Raw genomic sequence first — 14911 nt, 5'->3', positions numbered from 1 at the left:
TTGACAATGTGTGTGCGATATGGGAACGAGTGAAGTGGAGTACGAGGTTGTTCTGGTACTTGGATATATGGGCGCAGGGCACTTTCGCATGATGTTGTTAATGATAATGCCGCTGCAAAGTGTCCTGGCTGTCAGTGAGGTGGCCACCGGCATCCCGAACCCTTCTGCCCCATGGAAAATGGGAGTGCCTTGGATGTTGGCTAGCTGACGTTGATGAGACATGTGGTGCGCTCCGGCTCCTCCTGCTCCTTCAGCTCCTTCAGCTCCTCCTGCTCCTCCTGCTGCTGCTGCTGGGCATCGTAAAAATCATTTCCCGTCGTACATAACACGAAACGTGGCATTTATGTTTACGTCTCTTTGTCGCTGACGACGTCCTTGCCACACACACACACGCTCGCACACTCGCATCCTAGCGCCCAGGACATGAAAATTTAATTGTCGCTTGAAGTGAGTTGCCGGGGTATGGGAGCAAGCTCATTAAATTAATTTAATCGCGTTAATTAAAAATTATGGCTGCCGGCGAACGGATGTGAGATTCGTTTGTTTTTAGTGAAATTTAATAGTGTCAAGCAAAATATTTGCTCACCACCTTGCACACCTTTCACAGCTGCAGGCCAAAGAAAACAGGACAACAAGCAATCTGCCAACCGCTTCAGGACATTCCGTGGCATCCACACTTGTTGTTCAGCCATTCACGTGTCAATAAACGTCCTCGGGGGGATTAGTAATAATTTAGGTTCGTAGGTTCTCCAGAGGTTCGCTATTTTAAGGCAATGGATAAGGGCGAAAAACAGTTAAACAGCTAATATACAATATATATGTAAGTATTGAAAATCTTTAGAACATTTTAAGTATTTAGTATACATCCACTTACTCTTCCTTCTTCACTCAACATATCACAATACCCAATATAATTAAGAAATCCCGAAACGATGTTCTACTTCAAAACTTTGCAGTCATCTTGAGATAAAGCATCAAACTTGCATCCAATAAGCCATCCCTATTTGCCACTGCAGACGCTTTTTATCGCAGCTTAATAAAAATTAACTGGTAATTATGTTTCAACTGGCGCAACACCCAAGCAAAATGGGAAGTAAAAGTGGCCAAGTGGCCGGGTCCACCGCAAACTTAATTTCTGCACTAACCGAACGCTTCAATTAACAAGAACAACAAGTTTTGGGGCAATGGCCAGGACCATAACCAGGACCAGGACCACTACCACGACCACGACTTCCACTTCCACTTCCAGGACTCACTGCCGGGCGCCACTAAATTTCGTTAAGTTTTAGGGAAACTTTTTTGGTAGCACAAACTTATTGCGAACTGAAGAAGGTAACTCGCTCATGAAAAATTTAAGCAGCCAGCGCTGGGAGTGGAGAAACTTAAATTTTATTGCCTATAAGGACGCATTAACTTATGCCCAAGCGGGCCGGAAGTGGATGGGGGCTAAAGCGGAAACGGAAGTGGTGGTGGTGGGTGAGATTCGCAGGCGACAAATGTGCGTGCGTAATTTATGCGCCAGGTGGAGGTCTAGAAATTCTATCTCTTGCATAACATGGCAAAAAATTTCAATCGGCAAACGGGTGCGATGGCATAAATTGAAGTTCCGCTTTTGGCCAACGACGGCAGTTTTTGTGGCTTTTGCGGTGCGCCATTGTTTTGCGGTTGAGCAAAACTTTTTCCTATTGATCAGCACAAAAATGCGGTACTAATTGAAATGTTGGCTAAGTAAATCTTTGTTCCGCTCGCAAAATCCCTCAAGGTGCTTTAGATTGCAGCGGCTTTGCCAACTTTTTGATAGAGCTTATAGTTTGGATTGAGCCAAACCACTTTACCTAATAAGTTCCACCAAAGTTATACACATAAATAAATAAGTAAATGCCCAGGTTGCCGCTCTTACCAATGCTTTTATGACCGGCTCATTAGAACAGCTTAACCGATGGGATTTATAGTGTGCTACAGGGCACTGGAAGAAAGTAGTGCCTTGTGGTATTTAATAAATAAACATTGTTTTAATGCAATTAACCAGTTAAGCATTTAACTGGCACTTAAACAGGATTTTAGCAGATGCTCAAAATGTGAAATAGGCATTGCTCTCAGAAACATTCATTTTAGGTTCCCTTTTCCTTTTGTATACGATATACAACAAAATTAAAAATTATCCTGAAAGAATAGCAAAATAACCACAATCGCTGGAGACTGGAAAAAGCATTTTTCCACCGGGGAAATTTAATCATTTTTATACTGCACCTTGGGGCACTCTTACTTTTGGCCCGGCACCTAAACCAACCTTTCGCACGGCTGGAAAACCCCCTTTTGCAATATATAATTGCTGCCACCGCTTGCAACGTCTACACAACTTTGTCTGACCATAAATTTGCATTCCTGCTCCTTGCTTGTTTTTTCTCGCTTCTTACCTTCTTCTTGCCAGGGGAACTAGAAATATGGCCACTGGTGTTTGGCAGTGGAGGGATGGGGCGGCGTGCGTCTACAGAGGTGGACATAAAGTTTGCTTAGCAAAATTGCAGAGGCCGGATGCACATAAAAGTGCACATACATACACATATATACAAATGTAAGGAACGAGGCGTAGAACACCGATATATAACAAAAATGCATTGCAAATAAACAAGCGGCCGGTGAGTAATGTGGTGTGATACGAAAATTGCACTGATTTAGTGCCCGAAATTTGCCGGGCCATTTGTTTAAGCCAACTGTCCCCACGGACCTGAAGATACCGTGCCAGACATCGAAGTATCCACCTGAACCTGTACAAATGGTGGTTAGCACATCCGCTGCAGAAGTGCTTTGAACCGAGTTTCTACATAACAACCAACTAATTGCGGACCCAAATTGCAATTCAAACCCAATTATGGACATAATGTGGCAGTGTGTAATTTTCTCAACTGAAATTTCAATCAGAGAACCGAAGCCTGGCAATTCTCTGTTGATTTTGTGAATTTTTCGCACTGCCAGTGCAGCGCATAAAAATTTCAGCACCCGAATCAAATGAAACGTAATGCACACGGTATGCAAGTTTCTCATTTTATTCCCTTTTATTTTTTTATTCATTTTTTTTTTTTTTGTTCCAGTCGCAGCTGAATCGACTAAATTAACCGGCGCGGGCAAAAAGTTTGTTTGCCCTTCAGACGTTTGCCTGGCTGCTTTGGATTCGACCAGGAAGGAAGGGCAAAGGAGCCAGGACCTCCGGGGAGCAAAGGAAGTGGAGGTTAGATGGCGCACAAAGGATTCGCAGTCAAATATTTGATTTTTGCTAAAATTATTCAACGCTGCATTAGGCAATCGCCGAAATGCACAAATGCGTTCTCAGCCACAATGGAATAAAGTTGAAAGGTCAGTCAGGGGAACGAAATAACGGATTTGAAATTAAATCATCATCTTAGACAAAAGAAAGAAACTTAAATATTGTGTAATATTATTATTACCTTTCAGTAAATCTTTAAGCAGAAGGAATAGTGAATCAAAGGAGTACAAGGACAGGGACATCAGGAGGTGTTTTGCATAAAAGCGGATTCCAGGGGGCAGAATCCATATGCCCACAGCCAAGCAGATGCAGTGCAACCAAATCCCGTTGACAGTCATCGAAGCCGCAGAAGGACTCAAAGTGATTCATGGCCTGGGCGCAGACAACTTCGACCGGAGTTATTGAAACCCCTGCAGGACACACGGATGGCAGCCACATTTCGGCAGTGCAAAAGGACCTCAAGTTGCAGGTGGAACTGGAGGTGGAGGACAGTACTTTGCATAAAAGATTGAGATTCCGTGTTAAGCGGCACTTAATGCAAATGTGGTCGAAGGTTGTCAGCGGGTACATAGGTCAATAATGGCAACACGGGATCAAGGGTGGGGCTTACTTCTGTCCAACAGGAGTCCACATGGTAATGCATTTCAAGGGAAAAGAAAGCAGATACAAAAAATACAGCCATTACCTTTATAAAAACCAATAGTATGATTTACCTTTGGGATACATGAAACAATTTTCAAATCAAGGATATGGGATTTGAAAGTCCTTATACTCCTAATGAGATTAATGAACAAATTATCGATTTTAATTTGCAGTTATATGCCAGAGCTAGTCAGAGAAAAGGCGGAGTTGGATTGCCAAACATTGGGTTTAATTTCGAGCCAGACTGGGTCAACTTGCGGTGACCTCCAGTGGGAAGTTCGAGAGTCAAGCGCTGGCTCGACTTTCTCGTGTAGCTGGAAAATGAAAACAAGACTTTTGCCTTTCGAACTCTTTCATGTGCAACAACTGCAGCTTGTCAGCCGCACACACACACACACACACAAATGCAGAGTTACGCACACATAGCCATTGAGTGGCATCCATAAGCAGCAGCTGGTGCATCTGCATTTCTGTAATCTGGATCCCTCGTCCTCGTCCCATCCTGGCGCCAGAGTCCTCAGAATGAATCCGAAGCTGATCCTGTTCAGCGGCTGTGGCAAATGTGTTTGCATTTCAGGTGTCAACTGCAAAAACACATCCAGCTTTGTTGCAATAACAAACAACATAGTGTAGCCAATCCTGGCCCCATTTTGCCCCTGCTCCTCCAACTTCGTCTCCTGCTCCTGCTCCTGCTCCTGGCAGCATTTCAAATACAATGAAAACATTTTACTTAACAGGCAACAAGAAATGCGAAAACGAGCAAAATTTCTGGACAGAAAACAAAGCCAACGAGAGAGGAAAGCAATTTTTCGAGAGGTTGAAAGGTCTTCTGCTTAGGTTTACGGATTTGCAAAATCAATGCGAAATGTTTCTACAATTTTACAATTTTCCATTTTGATTCGATATTTTAGAGAATGTTTTCATTTTTAGGTCGATGCAAATGTTAACTGGAAACAAATATTGCATTCTGGAATGCCGTGACAAAATGATTGTAGACATATAAAAAACGTTGAACTTGATTGAAACCTTTCTAAAAATATCTCTATTTCTATTACAATTGTATTTTATTAAAATTTATTTATTCTTATAACCGAGTCAGCATTATTCATTTTTGTTTTAAAATTACCACAATATATTAAATATGTTTATGTTTAAGCTGCAAATTGAAATTAATTGCCAGCCTATAAAGTTCCTAATTAAATCGAGTAATATTTAAGCTATTATAATTATTTGATAAAACGATTTTCAAACTGTGCAAAGCAAACTGAATTGCGATTATCTGGCTAAACAGTAAACAAAATAAATTCACCGAGCAGCTGTGACATGCAACAAAATTAATTACCACCGCCCAGCGGGCGTAGGAAAATCAAGAAGCTAAAGAAGTTGCAGTGGCAAAATAAGCCAAAGAAAAGGACCTTTAGCTTAGCCCTCCTCCATTACCCTATCACCCATTCAAGCAAGTCAAGTTGGCCAGGACGAAAAACAGAAACAAAATAAAAATCAACTTGAAAATGGCGACAAAATTGCAATGGACGAAAATAAATTTCGGTCTTGGGTCGCCGGCAGCGCCTTGAAGTATGCCATGAATTTCGGCATTAAGCCAGCAACCATCCACTTGGGGGGCCATGCCACCCAACTGACGAGCCCCCCTTCATTTTCCTAGACAATTTGAGGCAATCATGCACTCGTTAATCTTGCTCAAGGGCCGAAAATTAATAGTTAACCTGGCCCTGGACTCTCGCTCTTGTGAAAGGAGAAAAATGTGCTGGCGAGCAAATTAAACTCGTTCTAAATACATTACGGGGGTTACGGTGGAGGTGTTTTTTGTTTTTTTTTCGGAAGGTTTGGGGAGGATGTCCTGTTCAAGGAGCTGTCCGAATGGCTAGACAAACAAACAGGAGCCCTGGGTGACAGACAAACGGACAGACAGTCAAGCAGCCGGGCAACAACAAGAGCTAAACAAGATTAATTATACCTGAAAAGCCAAAGTCAGTTTTAGACCAAGTCGTGGCCTTTTGACTTTTCCACGCTGGCGGCGCCAGGAGTCCTTGTCGTTGTCCTCGAGCGTCATTTAGTGTGAAAAGCGGCGGGGAAAGGTGAGAGAGAGGGGGCGGGCGGCAGGGCTGGTCAACTGAGCTATTTTCTAGACAAATCTGTTTGATATCCGAGCTATTGAGTTAACCAAAAAGTATTCAAGGAAACAAAATCGGAGAATAGATTAAAACTACACAAACTTGTCAAATTAAATTAGTGGATAAACATTATTTTTTATATTTCTTTATTAACTGCAGTACATACATAAATTTGTTGTTCTTTACCTCAAATAAAAATTCTAAAATACGGACTTATTTAAGGAGCATTGGTCTTAGTAGATTTTTTTAATATTTATATGTACCTCCAAATTGTTTCTTAATCATTGTACGTCATCTCTGTGGAATCCTGGACTCTCCAAGTCCGACTTTTTGTTTACCCAACTTGCTCCTGCTGCTGTTGCTGTTATTGTTGCCTAAACGCTCGGAAAATCGGGAAGCAGATAAAAAGCAGCTGAAGCTGAAGAAGTGTCGTCTGTGTTTGCCCAAGGAAAGCTGCAAAAAAAAAGAAAGCGACACTTGAGCCAGGATATCGGAGAGTGAGCTACGGATAAAGTAGGGTGTTGAAAAACAGAGAACGAGCACATTGCGGTGCTGGAACTTCAGTTCGGATTTGCTTACCTTTCGATTGATTGGATTAAATCGAAATTGAAGGAGTAAATCGATAAGCAAATGGTTAAAAAGAACCCCAAGCACACGTAGCCTAGAAAGTGGTAAGCTTAGCTATATCACGAAAACAAGACAACAGATATACCTCCTTTGTACACCGAAAACGTTTACCTAACTGCGAATCTAATTATTCCAACTGTGAGCTAGAGAATCTGGTCCTTTGACCCTTTTCCGCTTCGAAAAAGTAATACAAACTTTCGCCAGGCAATATGTTTACTTTCTATCGATTACGATGTGCATCCGGAATCGATTGCTGATTTACATTGATATATTTGAAAGTTTGCCTGCGATTTGATTGAACTCAGCTTACCAGCTCCTGCTAACGAAGCCTGTCAATCCATTATGCTCATTCCGCACACACACAGCCCACTTAACCCCACAATGCCGTCCGGGATTGTGCCTTTGGGCAGGCAGGGATTTCCATTCCCCACATCACCATCACCATCACCATCAGCATCGGCATCCCAGTGGATGGCCAATGGCCATCGCATCAGGTGGGGAGCTGGTCCAAAGTGCGTCAAAACTAATGGCCACCGACAACAAAGTAAATGAAGCATGGCTCCCGGGGCCAGGACAAAACCAACAGGCCAGGCCAAAGAGGTCAGGACATGCGAGAGCCGACGGCCACGTCGTCCTCATTGCCATTCCCATACTATCCCATTCCCATTCCCATCCACCTCTTCTCTATTTCTCATCCAGCAGCTGACCCTGGTGTCCTGATGCCCTGGCTCGTAATAGGCAAAATGAAAAATCTATAGAGTTAAATGAGTGAAAATCAGGAAAATGCATTAATGAATGAATGACAGCAGGCACTGTCAACAGCAGGAGCAGCATCCATCTGTCCACTTCCCGTCCTGTCACTCCTCCTTTTTCCGCACGAGAATGGGCCGCAGGACTTTGAGCGACCTACGTGAGCGAGTGATCGAATGTGTGTGTGCGCCAAGGGAAAATTTGCACTGAGAAAAATCAGTAAGTACGTAAGGACTATGCAGATACTTAAATAGTATATCATATAAAAGTTTCTGGAATATCATAAGATTTAAAATGGTGACTTTTTTGAATTATTTAAGCAGTAGAGTGTAGCAGATTTGATCCGGCAATAACGCAACTGCATTTCTTACAGTGTAGCGGTGTGTTGCTATGTGCGTCTTCCCGTTAACCTGGATGGACAGGTCAGCCTGTAGTTGTGCTCCCTGCTGAGTCTGCCTCGTTGGATGCCTTATTTATGAATGCACACACGCGGGGGGTGGTGACGGTGGTGCTGGAGGAGGTGGTGGTGTTGGTGGCCATGTGCTTGGGGATGGGATGGCTTTATGGTTATATGAATGTGGGGGGGCGGAGGGGGACTGGAATCGTAGCTGGGTAATGCTGCTTGGCTTAGTGGATCCCGCTGCAGGTATGGTAACCGATGTTCAACACGTACGCAACTGGTCCACGTCCGCTCATCCGGGCCCGTTGTGTTGGCATTCCTAATAGTCCGGCATCCAAACAGTTGCATCTTCTCCAGCGGATGGGGCAGTGGGGCAGGAGCGATGTGGCGAGCGGTTTCCCCACTGACAACTGATGCGCAGCAGTCACTTGTTAGCGTCGTAATGCTTCTGTATTCGAAAAGTACGCACCTCCTTGGATAATTCGGCAAGTTTTGGCAATGCTGCCTTCGAAATCCAATCGAGCATTCCTCAAGTGAGCTCCACTTTGTGCTCCACTCATTTACACCAGTCTTGGTTATCCAATTGCAAATGCAACACCATCCTACCTCTGCTGCCCCTTAGCTGCACTTAGCCAATTTGGGATAGGAGTTATGGTAAATTAATATAAAAGAATATGCAGTATAGGCACCAAATTTCAATTTGTTAAAAGTAAAAAAGTAATGTAAGTTGAAAAAATGTAATAAACAGTCTATAAACATAAAAAGAATTATTGATACATTCACCGAAATGAACTTGGCTTATTTAATTCAAATTGGCTTAGAAGGCCTAGCCCGCCCACTTCAGTTGATTAAGCCCGATTTGTAAAATTGTGTTAGACTAATTGCCAATTTGGGCACTAACATTCGTTGAGTGTACAGCGTCCGCAGTGCAGCAAACATTTTTCGCCTATGAAAACGTTGTCGCATATTAACGTAATTAGTTCGTGGGCCCCATAGAACTTTGCCCTGGTCAACTGCAACTGCTGACCCCAACCACCTGCCACCCAAACCACCCAAGCCACCCAAACCAGCCCATAGCAGCCGAACCCAACCCAACACGACCCGACCCGCTGCACACTCCCTTATGTGTTTGCGGTGTTTGGGAATTGTGGCCGGAATTATGATGTCCAGAATCCTGGACCAGGACCATTAAGCCCTGCCCGATGAGCAGCCGTTGCGTGCGTGTTTTACATACGAATATGGCCAGCACCAAATGGCCAGCACTCTGCACTGTAGTAGTGCCATGCGACTGAAGTACAGTGCCGGCCATGGCTGTTAATTGAAACGTGATTGTGTTGCAGGTTTGGGTTGCGTTGCTAGTATTTATGTTGGGTAGTGTATTTATGGAATGGGATACTAGCATTGGTATGGGTATTGGTATTGGTACTGGTTGGCTTAGGCGAAGCCGCTTCCTTTTTTGACACTTGCAATTGCAATTGTCATGTGCCCAAATGCAACGAAAATAGTTGCGCATTTAAATTTTGCAGCAATATAATTATACCCGTTACTCGTAGAGTAAAAGGGTATACTAGATTCGTTGAAAAGTATGTAACAGGCAGAAGGAAGCGTTTCCGACCATATAAAGTATATATATTCTTGATCAGGATCAATAGCCGAGTCGATTTGGCCATGTCCGTCTGTCCGTCCGTCTGTCCGTCTGTCCGTCTGTCCGTCTGTCCGTCTGTCCGTATGAACGTCGAGATCTCAGGAACTACAAAAGCTAGAAAGTTGAGACTAAGCACACAGACTCCAGAGACATAGACGCAGCGCAAGTTTGTCGATTCATGTTGCCACGCCCACTCTAACGCCCACAAACCGCCCAAAACTGCGACGCCCACACTTTTAAAAAATGTTTTGATATTTTTCCATTTTTGTATTGGTATGGTAAATTTCTATCGATTTGCAAAAAAACTTTTTGCCACGCCCACTCTAACGCCCACAAACCGCCCAAAACTGCCACGCCCACACTTTTGAAAAATGTTTTAATATTTTTTCATTTTTGTATTGGTCTTGAAAATTTCTATCGACTTGCAAAAAATCTTTTTGCCACGCCCACTCTTACGCCCACAAACCGCCCAAAGCTGCCACGCCCACACTTTTGAAAAATGTTTTGATATTTTTTCATTTTTGTATTAGTCTTGTAAATTTCTATCTTTTCGCGAAAAAACTTTTTGCCACGCCCACTCTAACGCCCACAAACCGCCAAAAACTGTCCTTCGCACTTACACTAGCTGAGTAACGGGTATCAGATAGTCGGGGAACTCGACTATAGCGTTCTCTCTTGTTTAGTTTATGCTTTTGGGCTTTGGGGAATTGAATTTGCACGCATGCACAATTGAATTTGAATGCAAAGTGGCTTCGATATCGAATGCATTATTAATTTACCATATACGCACACACAGAGACGGAGACACGAACGGAGACAACGGCAGCAACTCACGCACAACCAGATGTCCTTTGGGCAGCATCCTTGGTCGAAACATCCTCATCCCCTTCAAACCATCACAACCCCATGCACCGGAAATATGTATTGGTTTTTCACTTTCGCAGAAAACCCCCGACATTGATACTCGTCCTGTCGATGAGGATGCTGTTGATGATGATACTGGCATGCAGGAAACTGCCGATGTAACCGAGAAAGAGAATTTTAAATGTGCATTTAATGTGATTAAGCCGGGGTCTTAGGACCTTAGATCTCCGGCAACCAAAGTCTGCCACTGCATTTACAATTTCTTATCGGCCCCTGCACTTGTGGTTTCCTAATTAGAACTAAGCTTGGCTTGGGGGCTGGGGTCATGCGATTACCAGGAGCCGCATAGAAGTGCATACATAGTCTCTAATATAATTGTACACAGTATCGTTTTAATCGTAGGTGTGGTGGGGTCCTAATGCGCCAGATTGGATAGGTGTTGATTTACTTATCGTTTGTAAACAACTAGGAAACTATATAAAAATAAAAATAATGAATAGGTAAGAAACCAGAGACCAAAATTGGGAAACTTGAAAGGTGTGCAAAAGTATGCAACAGTACACATATGCTGCCTAGGAGTACATACAAAACTTTATCAGTGATTTCAAATAAATGCTAATAAATTCTTTTATACAGCAAAAGACATATTTTCCATACAAAACATACATACTAAAGATACATTTAATAGGCACTTTACCAATTAGTTTAGCAGAGAATGAGAATATTTCGTATTCACAGACCATGTAATCGATAACTTAAGTACAACGCACAAATACAAGACGGGTGTTCTTTTCCGGAGGAAAACTTAAATAGATTGAACATCCTTTTCCCTGTCCAAGGGGCACGTCACGAAATTGAGGTTATGTCATTTGTTTAGTTTGTTGCCTCAATTATTTAGCAGTAAAGGATACCGAAAGCAACCGAATCGAGGCCTTTCGAGAGACAGGACACTCGACTCGCAGGCACGTGTGTGCGAATGTCCTTGCGGTGTTTATGCAATTACATAAATCCTGTGTGACAATTTCGATTTGGATTTTCTTTTATTCAAATTATGCCTTCAAGTCCATCAGGGGCCAGCACAGTTCAGCTCTGTTATAAAATATTTATTGCCGGCAAATAAATCCCACACACTGACACGAGCAGACGTCGTTATGGTAATTAATTTCAATCCAACACGAGACCTGGCATAATCTTATTTATGCCACTTGTGTCTGGGCGTTGGGATTTGGCATTTCTGATTTAGCATTTAGCATTTACCACTTCGGATTTTCAACTTTTAAATTTTCGCCTATGCTTCTTGCTAATTGATAGGTCAAGATGTGTAGAAGGAACAAAGAGTCTGTGATCGAGAAACATGTCAAATACTTGGGAATGTTTCCCCTATTCGACCGCAACAAAATCAATTGCATGTCCTGAGCCTGGCCAATATTTAAACTGCTGCTGCTGCTGGGTTGCTTTCAAGCTCATGCAAAATTTAATTTTAATTTCGAGTCGGCAAATGTTGCAAAAGTGAGAACAAGCCAATTTCCTTTCACAGCAGTCTGGGTATACACAATTTAACCACTTGACTGCATTGCGGCTACGAGTTTGGCCTAAATGCTGCCAAAAGTCAAACACTGGCCAAGAGAATCGTTCAAGTTTTCGGCCTCCCCTCGATTTCCTTCCACTAGTCTGCAAAATACTAGTGTGTTCCTGCCAATTGACATGCAGACCTGCCTGGCACCCGTAAATCGGCATAAATAATTCATTATTGCCGCCTCGTTGCGCATAAATCAAGTCTCTGGGCATGGCCCTCACACAAGCATCGCCTTTGCGATACCAGCTCTAAACGCATTTAAAGAGCCAAAAATATGTAAAACACAAAAGAAAAATGAAAACAAAAAAATGTACTTGGAGATGCCGGGGATTGAACCCGGGGCCTCTCACATGCAAAGCGAGCGCTCTACCACTGAGCTACATCCCCGATGTGAAACAATCCGACCAAAATGCATTTTGCAGTGGGGGAAGGGGTGTCGATTAAAATCCATATTGCAGGTTGAAAAGGATATAGGAAGTTGGATTAGAGCACACATTTTGTACTACGAAAGAATAAAAACGCGTATATCATTTTAAAATAATATAATATGACTGGAGGATTTTTCAAAAAAATATATTTAATAAAGTAAAAACAAGCAAGTGCATTTACAACAATATCATTGCATTTATACAAAAAGTTATCATTAACACATTACCAGCGCTGTGTGCGCATTTCATTTTAGTTTGCTTACCCACCACCATACGCTTGCCTTGTATAGGCGTTTTGCTCGCCAATAGTACATCGGGGATGTAGCTCAGTGGTAGAGCGCTCGCTTTGCATGTGAGAGGCCCCGGGTTCAATCCCCGGCATCTCCAAGTACATTTTTTGTTTTCCATTTTTTGTTTTTATTCACAACCATATATGAGCACCGATCGTTGTGGTGATGCTCTTTTGAGGTTTTGTCTCGTTCGAGTTGTGAAAAAGCCATGCCCACACGATCATCTGACGGCGGTCATGATTCCGATTCTGAGATCACAAAACCAAAAAAAAATCGATTCGCTTCTTCGTAAAATCGATAAAGTGATCCATGTAGCAACCAGGCGATCAGCAACGCACAGCGAGCATCGTACCGCTCGCACATTTCCAACGCGCCCGCATGATCGTTTCAAAACTGTAAAATGCACTGCTTGTGTGAGTGCGAGTAGGACCGCCTGCTGCTGGCGCTAGAGTTAAAGCGAGATGGCTGTATGCAAAGAACCGTGACAAAGCAAACACATATATGTACCGTATATGTGCCGGCTAATGTGTGTGTAATTTTATTTTTATTTGCACAACGGTGTGCGTGTTTCGTTCGAAAGTTAAATTGAATCGGTTCCGTTGGCTGTCTGGGTTTTTCTGGCCGCCTGGTCGGTTGCTTAAGAAGATTGAACGATTTTTGCACGGTTTGAGTTTTGAAAGTTCATTTGAGTTTTTTGTTCGGGGACAAATTATTTCGATGGCGGTGAATTTTTCTACCAGGACTATCAGTTCGATTTTCATAGCGTTTTCTAAGTATTTTTTCTCAGCAACTCTCTTTCATTAGGTGTCCAGTTTCATTGATAGCGCAATTTAAATCATTTATTACGAAAACCCCCTGCTAGGATTAAAGAAAACTTTTTTATTGCAGGTGCCCGAAAAGTTTTTGGCAAAATCTCCGCCTTCGCAGCTGCATTTTTGCCTTCTTTCTCGTTTCTTTGTGTTTGTTGATTTCGTTTTTGGTGCATATAAATTTGTTGCCTAATCCGGCGACGTTTTCCCAGGAAGCTGCGTTTAAAGCGGCATTCGCAATAAATATTCATGCAAATCGGCAGGGAGCTAAGAAAGTGCCACCCACCACCACCCAACAAACTCGAGGAGATAAACAGGTGAATCGGCAAACAGAGCAGGTGGCGCCCTTCGTTCGGCCTTAATTAAATGTAAAGGCGTTGCGCTTTAAATGCAATTGCCCCGCTCTCCAAGTGGCAACTTATTTGCCATTTCATAATTGCCAGTACTGCTAGTTCTATCTGCACGACTGGCCGCCCTTGCCGCGTTTCACGAGTTTGTTGGTCCAACTTTTTCAAAAACTAATTAAACCGATAAGGGCAACCGAGTAGAGCAGCGAAATGTCGCCACGGAGTTGCCGAAAACGCGAACATGACACTGCAACAAAATAATGCAACTTATGTTTAAAAACTAGTTCAATCCTATACCATCCTAATGGGTTAGAACGGAATTCTCAACTGTAAAAATGGATATTTCTATTTAAAATTATTTAATTTTTTATTATTTAAAGAATTTTTGATATATGTAGTATTTCTTTATTATTTTCGTACAAGGATTTTATGTTGATAACTATCAGTCATCACCCATTTTTTTCGTAGTGGAATGTGTCGCTGGAACTTTGACTATTCCATTGCGATGTTTATCCAAAGATCTGTCCAAATTTGCATTAGCACACGGCTTTTGTTTGTCTCCCACACGTGAAGTGAAAAGAGTGGGCCGGGGGTGCGGTGAAAGTCAATTTACTTGAATGGCCAGGCGGAAATTAAATAAATTCCATGAGCACACATCAGGTGCGCCAGGCCGAAATTGACAGTTGTCAGCTGTCAAAGCAGGGCCAGAAGTACAGTTGACCACATATTCATAAGCGTGAGCTCAAGGACTTATGCATATCACTCAATGGCAGCGATTCTCATTGCTTGCTATTTACCAGCGTTCCATTACATTTTATAGCTTTCGTTTAGGAAGATTCAAAAACAATTGGAATTGCAGGCAGTGCCTTCTCGTTCATCCCTCTGATTGATTTCCATACAGGTAAGGCAGTGGCTTGGAAACAACGTTGGACACTGGTGATAAGAGGACAGACAATGGGATTTAAAGGGCTCAAAAGCGAAGACAACGAAGTGATGGGTTCTACGGAAATGAAGGGCTTGAAAACGAAACCATTATAAGATGGGCTAAAAAGTTGTCTAATTTTGTTGAAGGTGAAATTGAAACCAAAAAATTGCTCGAAATTATTTAATTTTATAAACACAAAAAGGGACATTTT

At 42.6% G+C, this 14911-nt stretch overlaps 2 non-coding genes across 2 annotated transcripts; one reads left to right on the top strand and one right to left on the bottom strand.

Moving 5' to 3' along the window:
* Positions 1-12216: 12216 nt before the first annotated feature.
* On the bottom strand, positions 12217-12288 carry Trnaa-ugc. The gene has a single exon. It is a non-coding gene; the product is annotated as a tRNA-Ala (tRNA).
* A 356-nt stretch (positions 12289-12644) lies between these two features.
* On the top strand, positions 12645-12716 carry Trnaa-ugc. Its single transcript has one exon. It is a non-coding gene; the product is annotated as a tRNA-Ala (tRNA).
* Positions 12717-14911: the final 2195 nt, after the last annotated feature.

This window comes from Drosophila yakuba, chromosome 2R, assembly GCF_016746365.2.
Source record: "Drosophila yakuba strain Tai18E2 chromosome 2R, Prin_Dyak_Tai18E2_2.1, whole genome shotgun sequence".
In the NCBI taxonomy this organism is placed as follows: Eukaryota; Metazoa; Arthropoda; class Insecta; order Diptera; family Drosophilidae; genus Drosophila; species Drosophila yakuba.
This window is presented reverse-complemented; position numbering and strand designations above follow the sequence as displayed.